Source organism: Diachasmimorpha longicaudata, chromosome 2 (genome assembly GCF_034640455.1).
Source record: "Diachasmimorpha longicaudata isolate KC_UGA_2023 chromosome 2, iyDiaLong2, whole genome shotgun sequence".
NCBI lineage: Eukaryota > Metazoa > Arthropoda > Insecta > Hymenoptera > Braconidae > Diachasmimorpha > Diachasmimorpha longicaudata.
In genome coordinates, this window is record NC_087226.1 from 12,996,390 (window position 1) to 13,022,502 (window position 26,113).

A 26,113-nucleotide genomic window follows, 5' to 3' on the forward strand; every position below is an offset into this window, starting at 1 on the left:
CATTTATCGAGAGAGACGTAAAAGTTTTATATTAATTACCGCGTCTCGCTAAATTTTCCACTATGCCTTCAAAATAAGAATGTTTTTCGTAAAGAAAAAATGTCCAAATGCCTATAGGGCTGTGTCAAAGGCAAGCAATGAAATAAAAAGTTCAAGTTCAAGTACGAACAAAAGTTTCATAATCTATACCATTCAAATAAACCCCTCTTCGAATTGTGTCGCCACTCACCTGGACTTCCGATTATCCCTCAGAATAGTCTCAACTCGATAAATCAAAAAAACTATTGGACGACAAATTGAAGATACGATGATGCACTACTGCAAACAACCGAACAGTTGGGCAGGTTATGTCAATAATTTAGGAAAGAATTAAAATCGGTCTCCGCAATCCGACACGATATTGTCGCCTCGTCTACCAGAGCTGTTAGGCAGAATGTTTGTTTGACACAAGTTAGTAAAACGGGGGGGGGGGGGGAGTAAATTCATCCCATTGTGAAGGATAAGTAAAAAATAATGGTGCTGCATTATTGAAACTGCAGTAAAATAGTAAAAATTCACTAAGATAAATACAATTGGAGCTGTCAAACTTGTGAATTGCTCGACTTTCCACGATCAAAAACTGGGGGAAAAATTATTCAAGACGTTATTGAAGAATTCTTCATTCAACTTTGTGAATCCAATGGAAATGGAGCAGCTGAGAGTGAGAGTCATGTTCGAGCGAAAAAGTTGATGCAATTATCTTAGTTCTTTTCAAAAGTCAGTTGTTTTTAATGAATTTTTCCCACGCTTCTGCGACGAGTTGAAATCAATGGAATTTCACATTTCGAAAATGAGAAAAAAAATAGTGGCAAATTTGTTTCTGACAATGGGGACTGTGAGGTTAACTGAAACTTGGGCAATCGATTTTTTCGTACAGAAGCTTTAATAATAACATCAGTGGAATGCAAAGGTTTTAACATGAGATGGTTAAAACAATGAGCGTCATGATCGATGATTTCTTAACAATACCATTTCGTAGCTGATGATATAATTCTTTAGTAATTAATATGATTTTCCAACTCAAGAATGGAAGGATCATTGAATTTTTAATGGAAATACTAAACAAACAAACATGTGCTAAGAAAATAAATAGTAATTTCATTGTGAGAAATCGAAAGAGATAGTCTCTATATCATTTTCGAAAGACATTACATCACCCCTCGAATATATCTCTAATCTCGTGAAAATAATAATCTCGACAAAATCTAGTCTCCGAAATTATTTCAAATGTGATGCCGACATTAAAAACACTGAGACAGTACAAATGAATTGTGAGTTTAAAACAGACCTATACAACACAGAAACCTCGTAAAGTGGTAATGATGTGGATTGCGGGGATAGATTTGTTCTTTATATACACCTGGGGTAAAATTACCACAGTCATTTTTCAGGATGAGCGTACACAGGGTACCTGCCACCAGAGAGCAATGCATCAATGCGGTTGTGCAGCTCAACTCATTCCTCCAAACAAATGTTAACGGTTAAACGTTCCCCATCTCCCCAAGCCCAATGCACGTCATCCAAGCGTGTTCTCATTACAGCATAACGAACGGAAGAGGAAAAAAATCGGCCAGCAAAAGTGGGAAAAAGATTTTTTTTTTCAATTATACATTCGTCAAATAGGATATTTGTCACACGCGGTAGAGTGGAACAAAATAGTGCGGGTATTTCACGCTCAATCGATCACGTCACGCATTCGATCTTCTCATTCCAGGATTCGGCAAGTCCAGATATATGTATTTGGTGGTAATTATAGGGAAGTGGAGGTCATAGAAACCATCACTTAAGTATAATTAACCTTCCTTTATAGTAAAAACTGGAATTTTAGGGACTGACTCTTGACATTGAAATGAAAAAAATAATAAGGAAAAAATATCAATATACTTTGAAAAAATAAAGAAATTCTTAACATGAAAACAATCACTCGAATGTTCCAGAAAATTTGATTTCTCAGATTTATACAAGAATAACAATACTGAAAATGGCAAAAAATAAGGATTTTTTTTCTTCTAAATTTTCAAGAATAAAAACTCTATTGAAAGTGCCGCATAATTTTGTGAGATTGGTATGGCAATTCAATCACCGTTGATCATGAAAAATTAACTAACTATAAATTTTGAGATTATCGTGAAATTCAGTTTTTTGATAATCAACAATGGAGATGAATGCATATTGAGAAAGAAAAAAATGATTTATTGTTAAACAAAAAAAATCTCTAGAACGCCTATTTTCAAAATAGATATCGATTCTATTAAACATAGATTTTGACCCAAGTTTTATGATTCACTTGGCCCTCATTATCATTAAAGACTCATTAGAATGGAATTCTACGTCAGAGCAAGATTATCTATGAAACATCTCCATTACTAGCATGTCTATGAAAATAAATTTCAAATGAGAACTTTCTCCTTAAATTTTCTTCCAAAATTGCTCATTATTATGAAGCTAAAGAGTTATTTCAGGCTTAAAGTAAATTTATGTAGTGACGTGTTGTTCCTACGATGATTCATTTATTTTTATGGAAGGAATCTTGGAATAGTATTTTTATTAAATTTTACTTCACTCGCTGATTATATTTTGAAACCCAGTCTGAATATAACCCTTGTGATAATTTATATTTAACTATTTTCGGTGCGAGTTAAAAAATAATTTCCTTTATTCTCATTTTCTTTGAATTGCTGTCAACGATAAATAATCAATGCACCTCTACAGTGCTAAAGAATATTTACATAAGTAACTTAATAAAATCGATGATTTAAACAGAAGAAATAATTGCTACACCGGAAATGCATTCCGCTCTCGTAATCACATAATCGACTCTCCCAGACAGTAAAAAATCTTAAATGTCAAGGAAGCGAGGGTAAATATCACCGAAAAGGTCGAACAAAAAAATCGCGAGCCAAGTCAGTGAGATGAGTCTAAAAAAGACACTCGACGAGATAAAATGAGGGGACTTGAGCCATTTTCCAACACCGCCACGTACGAACGTCAACAGAAATACAACAACCTGGTAGGATTTATTAATGACACATTCGTGATTCTAATAAAGCGCGAATCACCGCTCTAACACGCAAGCGCCGAATAGGCAAGTAAAAACATTATTCAACATAATTTTTATACTTACGTGCGACATGTTTCGTGTCTCACGCATGGAATGACTCACGTGTTCACTCGTCACCTCAAATCAAGCATGCGTATTGAGGGAAAAAATTGAACATCATTAATTTTTTAGATTTTTGAAATTCTTATTCATTTATTCTTCTCAAACTAAACTCATCTAACTTTTTTTTTCAATTTAATACTATTAAAAGAAAAATAGGCTTGATCCTGACCAATCTCTCCGCTCATTAACCAAAAAAAAATAAACACCGGAAAATCCTTAACTCTCAAACGATTATGATTATCACATTCCTTTTATTTAGCATACAATGCATACTCGAGCAACATTTTCCCCTTTATTTTTTGCGCCACGTAACGAGTCAGAAACGAGAGGAGCAAAGGAAGAGGGAAAAAATAAGTACGTGAGGGCGTTTACTGTAATTTCACGAATTATCACGCAAGGACATACACACACACACACACACACACACACAGGGGAATCCATTTAAATGCTACACGTGACAACAAAACAAAGAGTGTCATGCACAACTTCGTCGAGCCTTGAAGATTTTTCATCCAAAATGGAACCAAAGGAACGACAAAAAATTTCAAGGAATTTCGAGAGTAACCAATTTCAATAAATCGTCGCGTATATATGGATAAATTTTTTCAAGATATTGAAGTTGAAAAATATAAAGCAGATGAATAAAAAACTACTGGGATTGCTCGTTCAACAGCTCTCATTTATCATTTCTTGTAGATAGAAAAAAAGGAGGCGACTAAGAGAAGATCCTTCGGAGTCGAATATTTTGACTTGAAAATTACAGATTGCTGAGACTTTATTTATTAAAAAATCTTTAAAGACCTTTAGTAATACCACAAATGTTCCTCATGTCGCAGAACAATATCTTGACCAGTTCCTCCACTACCGTTGGCATTTACCTGAGCATCCTCGGAATTCGTGCGAGCGTGCTTGACAAAGGGACTTGGAAAATTATCGTAGATGGCAAGGACGGAATTGTGAGAATGGTGAGTAGAGGGTACCCAGTGCAGGCCCCACTGTCATATCCCAACTCAGGCCGCACGCTGATGGAAAATCCTTCCTCCTCCCTTCATCATTTACCTTTTTCTTTTACGTTCAATGTACGTGGGGGATCCTAGGGCCAGAGACCGAACGCTCATGCACCCGCACGTCCGGTGGCTGGTGGGTATTAAATTTTCCGACAGGTTGGCTGGTCCCCATGAATTATAAACGTGAATTCCTTCGCATTATTCATTGCCTCTTTTACTATGGCGTGCAATCATAAAACTGCCTGTCAAGTATTTCAAAAATTTACCTTTTTGATTCATAAAAAAGGGATGGCAGTGGACGAGGTTTGTCGATTAATACAAAATCTACCTACGTTTTTGTCGATGTTGGTGAATAATAATTTTAGCGGATTGAAAGTAAAAAAAAAATTATTTATACCGACATAGTTATGAATGGTAAATCAACAAGATCAGTCATATATTCACTTAAATAATGTTCAACCAGGATAAATAGATAATACACCTTTCTGGATTAAGCTATTACCCTGTTTGGAGATTTAAAATTGAATTTCATTTGATTTAATTCCATTTTATTCAGAAGGACTTTTCAATGTTTTTTTTTTTTCTTGAGTCAACTGTATAAATCCAGTCGACCAACACGAGCTATTTTTTTTATTTCTTGGGTAATGGGCTTGGCTATCCTTCCTTACCTCACCCATTTTTATCCCAGCTCTACTGCCCCCCCCCCCATCTCACACCTTATTTGATCTCATCTACGCAAGTTACTGAAAAACCACACTGTCTTCGCACCCACTTGGTGTAGACTTCACTCATTGCTAACACGCTGACTCAGCACATGGTACACGTAGACTTTAAACGCGTATAAATGTCAAAGGATACAGTAATTAAAATTGAGGGAGAGGTTTAATGCCCTTGGGGGATGATAAATTTTTATGGGTCGAGGAGTGGTGGATTGCCGGGTCATTAAATGACTGCGGCATTAGTTTTTGAAGTTGAAGGGAAAAAGTGGAAGAATGGGAAGGACTTTTGGGCACGGACAATACTAACGAAAATAAGAAGTGCTACAGAACACTATACGTCTATATTATCTCTATATATTAGCAGAACTATGATGTAATTATAGTTTGCATAGTGTATCGAAAGACCATAAATCTTGACAGAAGTCGAAAAACAAGTCGGCATAATTGGATTTTGGGTTTGATGATAAAAGTTCAAGAATTAAAAAAATTTTTGAACCATTTTAGAAACCACTTTTGCCGTCATTCGGACGGAAAACATGAATGAAAGTTTCATATTGATATTTTTAATAATTGTTCATAGTCTGGTTGAGAATTAATTGTAGAGAAAAATTTAAAAAGACATTTGCCATCGTGGTGTACACCAACGTTCCCTTTTTACCCATATCACTGTCAATGTTTTTTTATCACACACTATGATACAAGAAATAGTTCGATATTCGTGGGAAAAGCCATTTTTCCTTATTTCTCGAGAAAAAAAAATAATCAAATTTGCACCAGCATAGTAGACAAACTTCTTCACTCCCTAATTTTCCCGCATTATCTCATTTCACAGAGTCGTTCAAGTTTCAATGTATTTTCATACGTTCATACCAAGTTTAAGCTTTTGAAGTTTAAGTTTTCTCTCCCCTGTATAACTCCTCCACTTATCCCGAGTAAGGAGGTTTACCCATATAATACAAACTCCTGAGGTACTTGGTTGATACTGGACAAAACGTTCGGGTGAGTAACCATTCGACCGACTATTTTCATACTGTGGCATTAACAGCGTTAATCAAAACTGTAGAACTTTTCATAAGAGAGGAAGAGTTTTCAGTTGGATTATAATGGCATCTACATTTATAATCAATAAATTTAGTTGTCAAACAATCTTTGATTTCGAGATGAAATTTTGCGATGATAATACTCAATAAAGAAAAAAAATAAACAAAGCTATTAAAAATTATCCAGAGCGCACATGGAGCTGTCAAACGGTATGAGAATGGGAACATAAAGAATTCCTATTACTCCGTGTCTCTTTAAAATGATATCACACAATAATCTAGCTATTGAAATCTGCGCAGCGACACTGCAAAATCTACAAACCATGGAAAACTCATCGTTGATATTTAAATTAGGTCAAAATTACCCCGTGACTGTTCTCCAAATATATTAAAATACCTCTGTAGATAATTCCTGACAATAATACTAACAATAATGGCACAATATCCTCCTCTCTTTCACTAGCGTTGACCTAAAATTCCGTGAGTGCTTAAATCCCACGCATCATGAATTCAGGCAGTTATTATGGAACACCAAATACGCAATTACGAAAACAGCATAGAGATATAATAGTATCCACACTATTGAGATGATTAAATATATGACAATATGTGAAGGGCCTACTATGGAACTTTGTCTGTACATATAAAGCTTCATACTATATTGCTCTACTTTCCAATAGGTGGAATATTAAGAATCAATATTATGCCAACTGTGACGCTCCCTCCACTCCACTTTTCAACAATATACTTGAATTTGGACATGTAAATGAACTTTATGATGCTTTATATGAGAACAAAAATTTTTTTAGAACAACCTCTCATCTTCGAGAAAAGCATTGAGCTTTGTTAGTCAAAATGAGTATAATTACTCGATTTTCTTACTGGAATAGTTTCTAGGAATATTTAATATAATTCAATAAGAAATATCAAGGCGTTATTAATTGAAAATTATCATAAACTTTCACGATACAAATGGAATATTATCTCCTTTCAAAGAGTGTCCAAATGTATAAAATCAATAAATTCATTGTCTAACGCCATTTCAATTGGCTTTCACTTCAACACTTATACGCACACACTCACACATACTTGGCCCGGTGATCACATACAATCTATCACCACCCGTAACCAACCAACTGATATCCCATAACACATAATGGGTATCTTGGGTTTGACTATTGCCAACTTTAACTCACTTCGATTTAATGATCATTCCAGCCCTAGGTTTACTGCGAAATATATTCAATGTCTATCTGCATTCAAGTTTGTTATTTGACGGCCGGGAGGGGGGTCTCGGGAGTCACGGTAAATTCCAATGGTTTGTGTATGCACTTTTAGGAGTCGATTGACCCGACCTCGCTCCCTAACTATAACTCCCCGGCTCCTCTCTTGTCGGTCGCCCCTTTACTTGACACATAGTCACGATTCTAAACACAATTGACGAAAATTTGCAAATACTCCCACCGAGTTGTGTGTGTTTGAGCAGGTAGGATTTTTAAATGTAAGAGTTTGGCTTGAAAGTTTACGTGAAAAGTTCTGGCAAAAAAGTTAGCTTCGTTTAATGTTTTTTATACGAGCGGTTCTTTGTGATGAATTGCATGGCCTTTGTTCCAGTGAATGTGTGCGACAATGACGGGAGCAATTACCCGCTGGCCATTTGAGTCATTCAAGGCTTTATTTTTATCGTGGTGGGAGTGATTCAGAGGGAGAAGATTGTAAACTGAGACTGGAAAAAATGTGTTTTGAAGAATATACTTTACACGACTCAGTGTAGTTATTCGAAGTGAGAAATTCAAATACAAAGCGCACGGAACACGCAGTCGGTTGTTTATAGATTCAATGATTTTTGAAGATTAATTACGAAATTCCGTGTGCATATTTTTCAAATTAAATGGTGCTTCGTTGGTGAATTAGGTTTAGCAATGTAATGTTTACTTTCTTTCCCCTAGTTCAATTTTTCCATGTGTATAAGTACTACAATTTTTTTAATAATTTTCAATATAAAACTGAAAGTCTTTCGCATCTGCACATTCGTCCCTACCTCTCCACTACTTTGTTATGCAATTTGTATTTTCCTTTCAACTCCTCCTGTTTGCAAAACTTGATAACAAGATCTGTTTGAAATGTGGTAAGACAGAGGCCAAGGGCATTGTCACGGAATAGGTTGTGTGAGGGACGGTCACAAGAACAGAGGATCTTATACTCATAAAAATGAGCACATTGCGCGCGATATTGGTATCAAAGCTTACGGCTGCTATCTCTGAGCATATTAGCCGTGAGCACTGACTCCCTCTGCACTCGTGAGCCAACGGTAATATGTATCTTGCCCTACATCCCATATTTTCGCCTATTTTTTTGTCCGTTATTGAGGAGTATCGAATTTTTTTTTCCTTCATTCTTTTTACGAGCGTATTTCCCTGAGGAAGGAGGATACGCGAAAACGAGCTGGAAAACATATTTCGTTGTTGTTGCACCGATGAGTGGGGTCCGGAGAGGAGGGAATTTCAATGGAAAAATGTCGGAACGATAACAGAGTGAGGCAGCAATTGGTCATTATACGAGCCCTTTGGGAGCTATTGCCACTCAGTCACTGGCCTCATCCCCTTTCTTGTCCCAGTTTCCATCAGCGGTATTTTTAGGGCGTTACTTTTTATTACTGGCTATATCTGTGATATTCTTGTTATTCAGTGCTTGATGTTCGATGATAATGGAGCAGATTTTGGAGGTGTAGAAAATTAATGTTTATTAGATGATATTAAAAAATGTCTTCAAATATTTGGAAGTAATAAACAGCTTAATTCCTCTATGAACTTCCAACAATTGTTTTTCCTGCCTAGAAATATTTATTCAATTATCATTATGTAATCCCGAGCATCATCATTTAGATCTTCAAACTGAAGTCGCTAAAAAATGCAAAATTGAATATTTAGTCCCCTACAAATTGAAGAAGCCCAGAATCATAAGTGGCGATTTATCAGTTGTAAGAGTACAATGGAAATATGTAACCACGCAAAGGAACATATGCAGTTGACAAAGCTCTAATAAACCTCTCCAAATTCGCAAAACTATTCTAATTTACATATACCCTTGTTTGTAGTTTGAACCGGCATTGTCAAAACCATATAGGTAGACTCTCGAGGATCCACGTGTGTCTATTCCATCTAACCCAATGCCAGTAGTGTATACAATGATGATGCTGGAACTGCTAGATACCAACGAGTTTTCGTTATATACGTCGTTTGAAAGCTAACTTTGAAAATTACTTTGCTTACTGTTAGTTGTTTCAACCCTACATGTACCACCACCACTAGCCGCCCTCTCACCCCGTTTAGAATGGATATTGTTGGATTTGAGTGAGAAATTTAACGTACTGATGCATATGCAGCAACTGTTGTATTTGTTTTTGAATGGGGAAGGAAGTACGACGACCTGATCTCAAGCGAACTCTGATGACAATAGGATTGCATTACACATTCGTTACAAAGAGGATTAATCAACGAAAATTCAGACTTTTTAAGGGTGATAACAGTGGCATAGATTTCGATTCCCAAATCTATCAATGAATTTCTATCATCATCAATGGTTGGTAGACTATTGAGCCAAGAGAATTCTACTACAAGTGGTATAGTTGACCCGAAAGTTATAAATAGAGCCGTCGTTTCGTTGAGGCTAGAATACTGAGTATTTTTGCATTTCAATACACTCCATTCGGATTGAAAAAAATTACTTCATTAATGATTTCCGATGGTAAAATAGGAAGAAACAAAGAAACATCGGTTGACAGATACGGGATTGGAGCATTGAGGACATTTCGATAACTCAACAAAACAATTAAACTTTTTTTCAATTAACTCAAGTCCGGGAAATGGAAGAGGGGAGAAGAGTTCCTGTTATGAGGATGATTCATTTATTCAGTGATCTGTTGGCAATTATCGCTGATTAAAGCATTAAAAAATTCACCAAGAGTGGGTTGTCTCCGATAATCTAAATTAATTCTAAAAGTTTTTGTCATAAAAGTGTACAACTAAAAAATGAAGAGAATGTATGAATACAATAACTTTGACTTAAAATCATTTTTCATTCAACTTTTTTGATTTTAAGGAAATTGTCTTATAAATTTTCGAAAGACAATAAATGAGGTAGTCAAAGTGAAGTTCAATTTAAGAATTTTATTTTCCCCCTTTTAAAATAGAGATGTACAAATAGCCATGAGTCGAAACTAACTGGGAAAGATGGGGTGAACCATTCTTAGGTTAATGAATTCTACTTGATTCCTATCCATAACGTTTTAATATAGGATTAACATTTATAAAAATGTCAATTTAATGAAAAAAAAACTAAAACTTCAAAATAATAAGTATATATATATTCATAAATTGATATAAATTTGGTAGAAATTATAAGGATTAAGTATTGTATCAGTAAAATTTCGATATAACGCGTGGTAACTTTGATTTCGAAACTCTATCAGTTTAATATTGAGTGCGACGACTCTGAATTTCTCCAAGAATGGTTGAATTTAGAAGTTCATTTACCACTTTGTAAAATAGAAATGCCCACTCAGAAGTCTCCACTAAACGTCAATCAAATAACTACCAAATAGTCACCATTTTTCCTTGAAATTAACGAGACAACTGGCACGAAATAGACGAGCCACAGGACGTAATTATGAGCAAGGAAGGCAATCAAAACTCCGTAAACGAAACGTTGAAAATTGATTGGCCCACCACTATTCAACCTAATACCAATTGTCGTAAATAAATAGACTCAAGTCCACAGTCGTACGGAGAATAGCCGTTAAAAGAAAATTTCACACGATTGCCAATTACTTAAAAGCAAGAGGCAATTTCAGGCGGTTGTTGAGAAAGAAGAAGTGGAGAAGAAAAACGAATAACAAAAAGAGCGAAAGAGAATAACGGAGGGAGGGGGGAGGGACAAAGTGGTGGAGAAGGTGAAAAAAAATATATAGAAAAAACGTCATGCGAAAGGAAGGAGTAAAGGTACTTGTTGAGAGGAGAGAGGTGAGAACGTAAGATGGTCTCTATATGGGATAGCACACTATTTGAAGAATTTTCAAGCGTCCTACCAACATTGTCTGAATCTACCTTCGAAGAAAAAACAGATAAATAAAAAAAATTGTAGGAAAATTAAAAATTTTCTCATTGGATTGGTTGTAAAATCTGTTTTTTTTTTTTCATCTCTATAGAAGATAGAAGTTATTCAAATGAGTGAAGACTAAATAGTGCATTTTGAAACAAGTGCGATAAAGTATTCCTGACGCGTGTGGAGATCAGAAGAATGGTACGCAAGTGTTTTAATTACAGGAGTCAGAATATTTATGCCGAATGTGTTTCATAATTAATTTTTTTTTTTCAGATTAAAATGTTTTTCAACAAAAAAATGGTGTAGGACGATATTAATTTACAGACCCTCCAATCGCTGCCTCCTGGCAAGAGCCTCGTTATGTTCCTCATGTTCCTCGTATACAGTGTCATATACAAATCCAAATAAATAATTCCCATAATAAGGCTGAGTTTACAGAAGTACCGAGGCCAACGAAAAAAAGGTAAGAGTATTGCCTTAGAGTCAGTAGGCGCTAAAGTGTAATTTAACTATGATTAACGACGCGGCGAGACGTTCGCTCTCCTAAACTACTCTTATTTTTCTCTCATACAACCGTGTCGGCTTAAACCATTTCAAAGTCAGGACGAAAAATTTTCCATTCTAGCGCGTAAAACACAATTTTATCATGATTAATGTAAATAACCGGGCAAAATTGTGAATAACTCAAGAGAGAGAAAAGGAGAATGAAAATGAAAATCTCGAGATAGCTTCACTTAGCGAATTAAATTCAGCCCATTACGTTGTAGTGTACGTAGAATGCCCAACGGTTAATGGTGATTAAACCTCTCTCGTAGGGACCCACTCCCTCCCCTGTATAGGAGAAAAAGAAGTGAAACAAGGATTTACCAGTGGCGATATTTCATGCCAATGGAGAAAAAAAATCTTCATAATCAAGGATTTTTTCTATTTCTTCATTTTTATCCTCTTATCCGTCATGGCTTGCTCTAGATATTTGTCAACATTTTTAGTATTTTCATATGTTTGTCCTCCCCTCTAAGTGACCTGCTTTTTCGGAGGTATTATAATAGGATTTTTAGCTCGATGAGCTCGATAATTGAACTTTTTTTTCTCCTTGGTGCTTTTGAAATTCTAATTAAGACTGAATTAATTTTGTCAAAGGAAAAGAGGACACTGGAGCGGAATTTTTCACGGTTTTTAATTAAGCAGAATGAATATATTTGAGGGTGGGAAAATAATGAAACTAATTATTTTGTGTCTGTGAGGTAAAAATAACTTTAAAGATATCGGTTTTTTCAATCCATTTTTCCTTACACAAGACCAAAGTCTCAAATATTTTACTCCAATATTTTTTATGAAAATAAATGAAACGAAATGTTAAAAAAAAAACAAAATTCAGTAGCCCAGTAATGAAACAGCTGAGAATAACTTTAACCCTGTTCCTTGTTTTAATGAATATCACGGAATCTAGAGGAGAAAGCAAAAATGGACATGAAGAAAAACATTTTGGAACAATAATTCATAGTTTTAGGTAAGTAAACAAATCATCATTGTGAAAGACTCGAACATTTGACCTCAGACTCATTATTATTTTTAGTGTCATGGATTTCACTACAGCACGTAACGCAACGAGCATATCGAATTTTCCCACGCCCCCATAGTCACGCACCAAAGACGTTTATTGTCAATTTTTTTAGCACACTTGTTTTTTTTATCTACCTGCCTTCCCCTCTTTTCATCCTTATTTCCAGTAAGAAGAAATTTCCCCGAGAGACTATATCCCATTCCCAGCCCCCACTGCCCTCTTTGTTGAAGCCTGAGACCAGGAGAAAACGTGCCGTCGCATAATTTTCGCCAACTCCACCTCTGGATCAAGATCGATCCCTCGGGAATCATCCCTAAGACTCAGTCACTTCCTTCTTCATTTTCTCCATTCTCTCATTCCTACACGTGGACTTCTATTTTTTAAATAAGTCAAAAAGCTTGATATTAAAGTGTTGATCTTCCGTTTTCTTTTTGTCCAACTTCTTGCAATTAGAGAGAAAATGACAGGTTTGGAATGATGACGCTGCACGAAAAGAAATTGTCGCTAAAAATTTGACCTCCACAGGATGAAACATGGGGTGAAATGGCATTCAACCACTTTTTAGGTTCAATCTAGTCAGAATGAGTTCGACTTGGAAGTGTTTGCGATAAAACTAATGTTCGGCTCATGTTTTCCCCTTTGATGTTCTAATTTTTATCGAAAATTCAACGGTTACGCAGAGGAGAAAAAAGCAAAAACTCGTGAAAAATAACTAAGGCAATTTCCATCTGTGTAAACACTGAATAGAACCCCCTTACACATAATAACTGACCCTCCCCCTCCTTTCGTCAAAGACTTCATGTCACGCTTGCGCAACGTATAATTTTCAAATGCCAACGGCATGACTCCAGTTTGCATAAAAATACGGGGCACGTGTCCCCACTAATCACGATATTCATCGTTGTCATTACAACAATACACTCCGTTAATAATAGGCCCATATACAACAATAAAGATTGAAAGATCCAGTACAGCCGTCTAGGGTATTTTCCTTTTCCTGAAAAATATTTACGTTTTCTTTCTTTTTATCAAGTGAAACGAGTCCTACAAAAAATGACCAATTCGGAACTATATTTAAGAAATTCGGAGTGTCTTTTTGGGGTAGATTAATCATATAAACAATCGCGGAGGCAATCGGAATGGTCAAGTTACCATGAAATGCCCCATATTCATAAGAATGGATCATAATAAAAAGAATTCGACCTTTCTTACATTCAATTTTCAAGCTAATAATTGAAGAATGAAATTTCATCTGTTGTATCTTCCTTTGTCGGGATTAGGAAGTATTCTTACCAGGAATACAAAAACACAGAACAATGTGTTGCTTTTTCCCTTGTAATGTTAACTCGAAATGAAAATATGAAAATTCATTTGGTGAAAATAGTAAGATCATGTCACCCTATGTAGCGTGCTAATTTCCCTAGAAGTGGATGGAAAACTAACCGGCTCTTTACATATCAAATTACCTTTTGTTACCATCTGTACCAAACTGCTTGGTACTGTACTCAACCCACAATCTAATACATTTTGATCGCAGCATAATAGACACGTACATTCAACCCTCCGTCCTTCATACTTCTTGCTCCTATTTCAATTCAGAATGAACTACCCCAGTGGCGTTTACCTTATGGGCAGCTGCCATGGTCAGGTGTACCACTCTCAAGGGAAATATATACATATATATCGTAAATACCGCGTTAACTTTTTTTTACTTCATATATACCAAGTTCCTGCGCAACGAGAGGGGAATATTTAAAATATAAAATGGATTCATTTTTATTCAGGGGGAAAAGAAGAATTCTCTTATTCAAGTTTGATAAATATTTATTTATTCACTAACATCCGGGGGATTTTTCTCTGGATAAATTCCAATGCCAATTTTGCAAGTGCATATGGAATTAATGAATTTGAGAAAAGTGCTGGATTGTGGATTTCGAACTAATTTTAGGCGGTTCAATGAGTTCATTTATCTTTTTTCTCTCGTCTACAAAATAAAAGACTGAAGAACTGTAACTGTGAATAAATAGATGTTTACAATTTACCTGAATTTCTTACTTCGACAAATATTTTAATATAACCAAGTTTGGAACATGTCTGAAAAGACTTTCATTCATCCCATTCACCACGCAGAATATGTATTTATGAAAAACTTCACTGAGTTGTAGTGAAAATGGATGGAAAGTAAATGTCTCGAAAAATATCATACGAAAAGATAGAAATCAACTAACATTATTGTAAAGTAAACAAGAGGAAGAAACAAATAAGAAGAGTCGATAAATTTTAACAACAAATCAACAGCTCGCAGGCATTTTTCCCCTGATTTTAAACATGGAGGCTATTTTGAAAATCGGCCATCTCTACTCAACACCAACCTCACTCCATAATCCCCCTCCGATCACCTGTATAAATTCTCGAAAAATCTCTAACTTTCACCAGAAAATGTTTCCCTCCCCTCCGGCAAACAATCCGCCTACGTCTACACCACGTATCCGATCCTCCAGCCTCATTATCTTCATCCACGAGCTAGCCCAAAAAAATAAGAATGTCATTATACTGCAGTGTCCGATAGAACATTTAAAAAGTTGTTCTTCACGAGAACAGAATCTCATGGTTCGTGGGCAACCAACAAGAAATCCCCACCAAAGCCCCCACCGTACAACCGTCATGGCCACCACAGCAGCAGTGAACAGCAGCCAACCACCTCAACTATACCACCTTATATTACGCTTTCTGTGGCGGGACGAGAGGAAGAAAGACCCAATACCAGCAGAACCGGTTTTTCTTACGTTAAAAAATACTACAGTGAACTCAGCCAGACGTCCCACCAACAGTTGTTGGAAGGGGGAATTAAATCTATCGAGCAAGAAGAGTCAGAGGAACATTCAAACAGACATCAGAAGAAATATTATTTTTACCGATAGTCACACCATAAATATATATTTTTTATGCTCACTCACCAATAATATGTAAATGTTTTTCATAATACCGCGAATAAGTGCTGAGAAATATCATTTTTTTTTCAAAATTTCATTAATGCCTGCTCATGAACAATGTAAACTGCACCATCTATTTCATCAGAAATTTGCCGTGAATATTTTGAAATACTCATCCAATCAAAAATTAAATGAAAAATATTTCTCATTGCACATCTAATCATTATTCTGCTAATGGGTAGTGTCAATCAGTAAAATATTTGTTTCTGATATAATTAAATGATAACGAAAAATGATTTTTTCTTTAATATTAATAAAAAAAAAAATTGGAATGCTTTGTTTTTCATTTTTCATTGATATAACAATGAGCATTATTTTCCTACCGACTTCGGGAGATAGACTCAGAGTTTCCTTTTGAGGCGAATAATTTAATGATTTTATTCCCTTAGTTATTCGATGGCTCGAATCCGCAATCCTTGAACCTATAAAACGCCAAATGTTGTGGTTTACGCGTGGGAATAACGAAATAATACCCCCCGTGCCGCTATACCCCTTCAATGTCCTGGGGGTTGCGTGTGAGTCCGCATAGAGACTAAAATTCCCAAAGCTTGCCATAAAAAAGTAGATGTGTTGAGGCATAAATCCACGACAAAACGATTAACTAATATTTTCTTGGTAGCATTAACGCGTCACGATTTTTGGAGGCTGTTATTTGACGATTCTGTCCATTTATCGCTGTTTAGCGAAATATTCTCCAACTTCAGAAGCAACTTTAGAGAATTTTTAAGTATGTAAATGAGTTTTATATATAATGTCATATATTATGATGTATTTCATTCACCCCACCTTAGAAAAATAATAATTAGTATCGGTAAACTGGAATCTCACTGACACATCAGCCTGTTTTGGACGTTCCAATTTCTCCTGCTCGCATTTGAGCGCAAACTAGTCCAATAAAGCCTTCGCATTTTTCTATATTTTGGATCGTGCAGATAATGAAATGATGATTCCATTGTAATCATTATTAGTCGTTGACCATATTACTACCCATACTTTTCCCACCTGGTATCAGTATCTTTCAGGGAATGGTAGTAGGGTGGGGGGGGGGGGAGAGAGAGCATAGCTACACCAAAAAAATATCGACTTCATGATTTACTATCTCATACATTCCGTAATAGTTAGCATAAGCTGGAATCTTTTTTCACTGCACGGAGAATATAGCAAACATTATCCACGAAAAAAATGGGAATCAGCATACGAAACGCCTGTCTTCCCACGACATCGCTTAAACAAAACTTCATTGGCTAAATAAAATAATCACTTACCGGTTATTGTTTGTTGCTCCGGGATAAGAATAAACTCAGCTAGAAAAAAAAGAGGTCGATTACCCCTTAAGCGTTCACCAGTGCCACCACGCGACAGTTTCCGAAGAAATGCCTTGACGCACCTCGTCGCGCCAACAACGGCAATCAAGCGTTACAAGTTGTTTTTTTTTTCACTTTTATTTTCACTTGTCGAGGGCTGAAAAAAAAAATAATCCAGAGAAGTGTTAAATACTCCAGAGAGGTTAGATCCTCAGGTTGTCAGGATGTTATCACGAATGTACACCATTTACTTCATCCACGAGCACTGAATATCGGTGGAAACAAAACTCCAAACCACTAACTTTAAAACAACATAAACATTTCCCACTTGCCGATCTAATACGACAACGACACTAAACCTCTGCTTTCACGCTCTTACTGAGTTCTACGGTTAGTCTTGCACTCGGTTTGTCACAGATACGGGATTTTTTGTTGAGTAAAAACCATCGGTGAGGGATTTTACACAACTAGACACAGAAACAGAAACGACGCGCTCGGCGTTCATGTCGCAACTGCTGAGTCGCACCACAGCGGCACAGCCAACCGTTGAGGGTCTCAGCCGGGACCCCCCACCATTACGACGCCAACCACTCACGCGCCGTCTTTCTTCTTCTGTTTTGTGTATACTTTTGTCCTACGTTTGGATGCAGAAATAATATAAAATATACGGCCGTAAGACTGAGGACACTGTTCAACCAGCCATAGCCACCGCCGTTTTTTGGAGTTGGTAGGTGAGAATGAATGAAAACAAATGTATGCAACAGGAATTGAGTTTCAATAATAATTACATTTCTATATTGAGAATTGTTGATTAAAAACATTCAAAAACGTCGGAGATATTGATAAACAAACATGTCATGAATTATGATTCTTTTTATAATTGGAATTAATTTTTGTAATTGATCCTTGACGGCTGTCGACTACCAAAACACGTAAACCTTGTAATTTTTCTCGAATGCCTCCCGTACATTCACTCTGCCCCGTCTCAGTATGTGGTTGTGATCACAAGCACTAGTTGCAACTGTGAGCGGTATTCACGTTGTAAGAACTTGCCCTGGAGGCCCTCGGCTATCGAGGTAATATACTTGGGGGCCTCCATTCTATCGAGAGGCATGTGTGCTAATGTATTCGAGCGAAATGCAGGCTCAGAAATATTTTCTCCCACTTTTTCATGATTCCTACCTTCTATTCCAACATACCTTCGACCATGTTTATATTGCGCTGATGAAAATTCACTATGCTGGTTTCTTAATTACTCCATGAGATACTTATTAATTAAGTAACAATCCAGTGAATTTAATCAATTAACGCATTAACTAATAATTTAATGATTCTCTTTAGAAATCCAATTTAATTACACAAATGACAAAATAAATTACCTCTATATTAAATGTTAAAAAGTAATTATCCCTTGAAAACATTTTTTTTTAATACAATGATAATGCTTTCGTCGCGCGATCCACTTGAAGGATAAGTCCATCATAAAAAAAGAAGGGAGTTTCACATTTATTTCATATCACATTGTAAACATATTGTCATGTATATGAAATCAATAAGGCGATTGTACCTCGTACAATCAACACGGTAAGTTATGTATTGAATGCTAATTGATCCGCCTGGGAATCGGCGCGTACCTCTTCTTCCCGACATACACAGTCAGTCCGATCGAGGATTATTTCGTACTCGTGTATACTGTTATAAAGTGTACACTGGTAAGGCACTGGTGTAAGCAAGAGGAAGAGAGTTACAGAGGACTAGCAGGAACAAGGGGTGCGTACGCTCTTGCAAGTGACGTACAAAGGACAAAGGGTGCATGTTAAGCGCGTCAGTATCTCTCTCTCTCTCTGGTTCCGAGAAACACTGGTGTATGTGCAGCGAAGAGGATGACGCCCCCTCCTTCCGATGAGAATCACAGGAAAGAGCGCACGTAGTCGCAAGGGACTCGCGTGTGATGATAACCACACTGTGTTCTCCCACCGTTTCCAGAAACTCAGCAACAGGACACGTATTTGCAATATCCTATAATAGTGTTAGAGGGGAGATTATGCACTATTATTCGTGGGGAAACAAGGAGAGAGGATTTTTAGTTAGATTATTAGCGAGGATTTCCAGTTTCATGAGGGTAATCAATGAAAAAAAGTTCTGAAAAATTAATTAATCAAAATTCTTCGATTAAATACAATTCAATTCGACTATACTTGCACAAAGTATTGCTATTATTATTATCACTTTCAAGAATATCTCTATCAAGCATTTGAAATTAAGTAAAAACTTAATATTATAATTAGTTATAGAATAGCTAACTCCACATTCCATTAACAACAACACAATAATCACCCCTAAATTCAGTCTGTAACACGTATCACCAGATCAACACCCTCACGTAAATTTTTCATCCCCGCGTTCACCGTAATCATCAACCCCAGCTTATTATGTTAATGGGAGAAACTGATCGTACCACTTACTCCATAAATACCTACAACCAAATATGCCTCCAATAGTATTCTATAAATTAATTAGAAAACCCCCAGACACTTGCACCTAGAAGTAATTACACTCTGCGGTGTTATCTGTTTGCAGATAACCCAGTAGTTAATCACTAGATTTTTATATCTCACAGTTGATGTACTCGTTCCACAATGTTTCTCCTTATTCTCTTTAATTTTCTCTTTTTTTCGCTCTTGTAATAACTCCTGTCACGCAGGAATTGCGGAAGGTTTAGTATCGCGTGAAAGGGAGTACACAAACTACCTGTTATGTCCATTTTTTTCACACAATCGTTGATAACGGTCGGACAAATACAAAGTGAATAGAGTAAATACAGAGTCAGGATCAATATTGTTGGCACAATTTTTCAATTTTCACAATATTTATTTAAAAGATATTTCTGCATTTGTAAAACTGAAAAAATCATAAACTAGAGGGAATTGAGTGAAAAGGAAAATAGAGGGCACGAACAGTTGTGCGTTTTTTGTGATTGTGAAAAATGCTTTGAGAGAAGAGAAGAGAAGTAACTTTCCAGGAGAGATTCTAGTGTAAAAGTTCTTTATCATTTTTATTGCGTAACAGAAAACATAAGAGCGTGGAATTGCGAAAGGTTTTTTACCTTTGACTTACAAAGAGTTAGGGGTTTTGTTACTACATTTGGGGAGCGTTTCGGGCTGTTTAATGCATTTTGTAAATCTGTGGGAAGGATTTGAAAAAAATTTTCTATTACAATGAAATAATGGACATTGAGTAAAATGTTTCAGAGATTACGTGGGATATATAAAAAAGTATCAGGAAAATTCGATATAAATTTATGAACTCAATGAATGTTTAAACCATATCTCATTTATTCTGAGTACTCCTTCAAAAATGAAAATCGAACTGAACAGGTTTCATTCAATATGGATGCACCAAGTATCAACACGCAATCAATTCTTCCCAAGTGCAATCACCTGTTGCATCGACGATAATTACACTTTTTACATGAATCTCATAGTCAAAAGCTTCCCGAGCTCTCACCCCCCCCCCCCCCGAGTCACTAAATTACAATGTAATCTCAGATCGCAATTACCAAGGCAGTGTAATGAAGCATCGAGTATCATCTAGAATATACAAACGAACTAATGCATAAATTTTCCAGCAAACATGACAAAGTCAAAACTGTGCATAATGCAAACAGCAAACTGTATATCTATCATTGAAAGAATGAGAATGGAATTCCTACGCCACTGGTTGCTCACGTATTTCGCTGGGAACACCCACATGAATACAAACCAACAATTTTCATGTGGATGTGTGTGATCATGAATAGTGCACCTTGGACTTTCACGAAAATGTAACCAGTCTCTCGCTCTACTAATGTATGGAGTACATATATGTATAGACATGATCAAAGTTACTCAGTAAGGTAGCTCCATGATATACTACATGAAATTCTTCTTCAGTGATTGAGCGTGGTGGAGTTAAACAAGGTTATGTGTAGAATTTTATATTCAAAGTCCATTGATATATTAATTCTCTTAAATTTTAGTTTTTTTCTTCTGGTCAAAAATTAGGTTACCTCAATGAAGAAAAGAGACGAGAGGAACAGATGGATGAGCAGGAGTGGATGTAAAATAAAGAAAACATTTGTAATATCAAAGAAATAAAATGAATTGCAAATTAAAATTAGTTTACCTGCAACAAGCTCAAAAAAAAATTAAATTATGTATATTGATTTTTTATAATCATTGAAATTGTTCGATACGCTTTCCATCTAGTTTGAAAATGGAATCCATAGCAATAATTATTCCTTTGATCTATTGGATTGTGGGTAAATAATTTGGTGGATTAAAAGAAATCGAATTGCCATGATGTCTTTGAATATTATACGTTAAAGCAACACATGAATCACAACTATAATTTATCAAAATTGTATCGAATACTTAAGAAGAGAAATTTGTTGAGAAGGTGTGTCTCAATGATGATATAAAAAAATTTCAAATTCATCTCTGAAACCAGTAAGCCTCTCCTCATAAATGTTGCTGAAGCCATGACTCAAGAGGAAGGGATAAGAAAGGGCAAAAGAGACGGTGGAATGAGGGGCTTGAGAAGGGGAGGAGAGAGTTTAGAATTTATACGTGGATCATGTACCTAGATTCGTCGACATCAGTGCATAGACTGCGTGACGCTGTAACGCCGAGGGCGTGGCAATACGTCGTCAAACGATAAGAGCTATCGCAATACCTCTCCTGCCACCTCAATTCTCTCTTCTATCCACCCTTCTGCGATGCAAACCATGAGTTTGTCATGTTGTTGACGTTGCCACTGAGTACAAACTGCGGGTATGAAGGATGACGAGGTGAGGAGAAAGGGCAATATTAACTAAAATATGTACATACAGTATCAAAATACAAACACACGCCAATACTTGTATCTCAAACCTACGCACAACATGTGAGAATGTTGACAACCTGGCGCACCTCGTTCATAAATCCATGGCTCTGTAGTGGTCGAGACACGCAAATTCACGATACTTTTTAGCTCTTATATCGTTAATATAATAAGCCAATATCTGAATCATGAAACTTATGCAGATCGTTATATTGCTGGTTCATAAGCTTGAGGGTAATTAATTTACTATTACTTGTTGCCTCGGTTGGGGGGGGGGGGGTAGAGGTTTGTGATTGTTGCGCTTTTAGGGCCATTACTGCTGTTTTAGGGGCTAACGAATGTGGAAGCTCGAATATATTGTAGGACATGGTGCCATATGGTATGACACCATTGTGGTCCTTTACCGACCCGTCTCAGTACCTGCACGGTTCCCCAGCCTAATTGCGAGCCCAAAGATATCAGAGAAAATATATTTTTATCATTAACGATTTTGTCACTTGCAACCTCCTTTATCAACTATTTAGGTGAAATTCAGGTGAGACATCACCGAGAAACATTCTCAGAGTAATTTTCATATTTCCATGCTTCAAAATTCAAGCGATCCATTTTCCCACTCCTTTTTCCACCGCCCTCGCTCGCCAAAAACTAGGGGAGGAAATTATTTTCCCATTAAGCGCTTACCCTGAACTATATATTACCGTAATAGTAGTTCAACTTGGATTTGAAACTGAAAGAAATTCAAGGTAACGCGAGGATATCACTGTGGACGACAATTATAATTAGATTTCTAGGAAGTGGTAAGTTTCTCCTGAGTACCGAGATGTACGCCATTATCAAGGGATTTCCCCAGTTGAGTCTATGGAGTATCTCAGTAAAACGATGGCAAATTTTACGGAGGCACTTGCATAGAAAACTCCGAAGCGACTTTGCCGATCCTCGACATAAGACGTTCCCTGGAAAAGCTTTGCTTGCACGTTTCTACGGATTAAATTAAAGCTCGAATGAAAAAAATATATACGTAGAGGAGAAATGGGAGGAGAGCGTAGTTTAACTTTCAATGGAATACACCAGAGTATTAATTACTAATTTAACGTTAATTTATGATTTTTTTCTACTACTTTCCGGAATAATTAGGACTACTCTCGTGCACATATGTATATGTATGCGGAATTTTAGGGCTGGAGTGTATAATGAAGGGGAAACAAACTGTTAAATTACCATTTTAGTAGAGAGATTTTTTTAAGTGAATTCTTTATAGAGTAGAGAACTTTTTTGATCAGTTTCTAAATAAATAAATAATTTGAAAATGTTATCCCTAAATGGTAAGAACATTGTGAATTAACTAAATGTTATATTTCATTTCTCGCCTTTCGAAAATTTCTCACTGAAGTAGAAAACAATACTTTTTCTAATATAGTATGAATTTACGTTATGTATAAATGGGACAGCGTCAAGTGAGTTTTCTACGAAGGAAAAAGCGTGGTAGGAACAAGGGTGGTGCTGTGTAACCTGTTTTCATTTTTATTATCCGCATCAGGTTTCCAGTGCAGGTGAGCCCCGAAGCCAACACCGAAAGGCTGTTCTGCTCTATTCAAAACGACAGATATTTCCAAGTATTTTTACCATATGCTTTTTTTATAATTAAATAAACGACACTCGAGAAAATCTAGCTAATGTTATAATGTTAACTCCACACATATGTTTCGTTGAAAAAATTGATTATTTTTTTTCTTATAAAGCGAATATTATCGTCTCAATTGAAACCTGTTTGGTTATTGATCATTATAGGAGATTTTATGGGGCTACCAACGATTTCCGATATTATTTACGAATTATCCATATTGAGTGACTAACTTACCAATTTTCATGAAGTTGTTGCGGGAAATCAATGGGTTTGATGGTTGATAACGTTTTTCATGGTTCTGATTTTACTTAATTATAGCCATCTACTATTGTTTCTGTTCTAATTAATCTGAACTAGAACTTGAGCAATTGAATATTTTTTGGTAATTTATTATTACCAAAATTTGAATTCTATACGACTATTGTTGAAAAGACAATTTTTTCGAGGACTTTAGAATCATTGATTATGTACCAGTTAGCTACTGATTATTGCTTCATATAATAAATCTCTGCTTGTACATCTTTCAAATATTATTATTCTCATAGGCGAAGAAAATGCGAGTTTCAATGCAATTTTTTAAATGATGGACTCATGAATTTTCCCGCTCTGATTGTCACATGTGTGGTAAAAAAATATGCAAAAATGATATTATTCACAGATTTACACAATTTCACTGCTAATCATTGTCCCCGTTACGTAGAATAAAATCCGACAAAAACATTCGTCGTTTTGTAAACACGTATAATTCCCCTGCTGGAAATAAAAAATACATTTATTTTACAATTGAATAATGTTTTTACAAACGAATTACCAAATTTCATTCGTTTCCAACTTGAGTTAATGGAGTGGAAAACCAATTGTTTGAAAGTAAAAAATATCCTGGTTAATAATGTAAGACATTGATCCCCATGCCGCAGGCATTGATAAATAAATAAATTAGTATTCATATTTTTCAACTCGGATTTATATTACTCTACTGTGGTATTATTTTCTTGCTAATCACTGATCAATGTAATATAATCTAATGAAATAAAACGATGATTCTTACTTCAGATCGCAAATGGGAATAATTCAATTGGACAGAGAGTACACATTGCCTGGAATTTGTCCATGTGTTCCATGTGCGAATGTCAAATCAATGGCGCTAATTTCGCCAAAGCCATGCTTCCCAGAGCAAACATTTCTCTGCACATTGGAGTACCTCAACCTCATCCATACACTTGTACATCTCAGCTGACTGTATTGCCGTCCAATTCCACTCAGAAAATCACGTGAGACCACAAAAATTTGACACGCTCCCCCCTCCAAATGAAACGGCAATATAGTGCCATTTTGATTCGGTAAAAATATTGGAATTCTTCATATTACTCTGAAAAATTGTTCAATCAACCATTTTACATGGTCGAGTGCGAAAGGAAAATTATTTTCATCAATATTTGTATGAACGAACATGTTATTACTGAATCGGACTCATCACTCCAGGCCAATTAATAATAGAGTTAATTTGATACAAGGGTCCAACTATATCCACAGCAGACAGTTTACATTCTACAGTGCTAGATACTCGGTTGCATTGAATGACGTTTGTTTACATACTTCCTGCGGCTTTACGCCCAATTAAACCTTGTTTCACCTACAACTTTGAGTAAACAGGCGCTATCATTTATTTATGTAAATATCGAATGTTATAACCAGTGGGGGGGTAAATTTAGATATATCATGGATGCTTTGAAACGTGGAAAAAAGACAAATACGTGAGCAAAAGTAATTTTAAAGCACGCTTCGCATATCCTCCGAAATTAGAAACTATCGAACTATGATGATAGTTTCCATTTAACCCTCAACAAATTGTGAAAAATTAAAAGTTCTCAATTATGAAAACATATAGCAGATAATTAGTTATTCTTTTTCATAAAGAAAAATAAATTATCAGTTGCGTGAGTTCACCATTCTCCAATGATGGTCCCTACAGATTGAAACTTTGTTACCTCTGGGTTAAGCCTAGGGGCTAGACTCAATTATACAAAAAGTTTGCTCTTGTATTACTGGAGAGCATGCACTCACGTTTGGAAAATTCAGTTGACGGGTCAACTGAATTAGATCTAGAGGAGAAAAAAAACGTTCATTACATTCACTGATAATTTGTTGACCTCTATATATCGCGTGAAATAAACTTGGCGTAAATAAATTTCCATGAAAATGAAGATGGAATGAGAGAGCGACAATTGCCGGACTATTTTATAAAATGCATAAACTTATTGAGGTTTGAATTATCTTCTATAAAAGGATTGCAGTCACGAGAATTATTCTACTCAAAGGATGGAGGAATTTTTCCTTCCGTCTGCTATAAAAGCACGATTCTCTTCATTATTCCACACAATTTATAAAATATCACAATTTTTGATAAAAAAACTTCTCTCCATCGACTATATGAACCCTAGATTGGTCATCATATGAGAATAACACTATAGTACGTCCTCTCAAGCATTGCAATGAATAGAATAATACTAACCGATTAGAGATACTTTTTTTTTGCATGAAAATACCAGGGAAAAAGAAATCAAATCCACGTAAAAAGTATGGAATATTCTTCTTTCACCAGAAAATTAAATTTTCTACATTTCCTCCATCTTATTGCTGTACTTGTATTCCATTATAAAATCCCCACGTCATAAAGAGCTAAATAATGCATCACTA

The 26,113-nt window shown here is 35.9% G+C and overlaps 1 protein-coding gene and 1 long non-coding RNA gene across 10 annotated transcripts in view; one reads left to right on the forward strand and one right to left on the reverse strand.

The window, feature by feature from the left end:
- LOC135173149 (semaphorin-1A-like) overlaps window positions 1-17,459 on the reverse strand; it is a 101,443-nt gene extending 83,984 nt beyond the window's left edge. For 6 of the 7 annotated variants that reach the window (XM_064139837.1, XM_064139835.1, XM_064139838.1 and 3 more), the window contains exon 1: window positions 16,894-17,459. The gene's annotated coding sequence lies outside the window, so the exon portion shown is untranslated. Of the gene's footprint in view, window positions 1-7,164; window positions 7,681-16,893 lie in introns of those variants that run through there. The other variant, XM_064139833.1, reaches the window with a different exon arrangement.
- Window positions 7,680-15,974, forward strand: LOC135173153 (uncharacterized). 3 transcript variants are annotated; one of them, XR_010301257.1, is made up of 4 exons: window positions 7,680-7,892; window positions 11,175-11,269; window positions 11,345-12,581; window positions 12,648-15,974. It is a non-coding gene; the product is annotated as an uncharacterized LOC135173153 (long non-coding RNA). The 3 variants fall into 3 exon arrangements; XR_010301255.1 differs by having other exon boundaries at window positions 7,827-11,534; window positions 12,522-12,581; XR_010301256.1 differs by having other exon boundaries at window positions 7,827-11,269.
- Window positions 17,460-26,113: the final 8,654 nt, after the last annotated feature.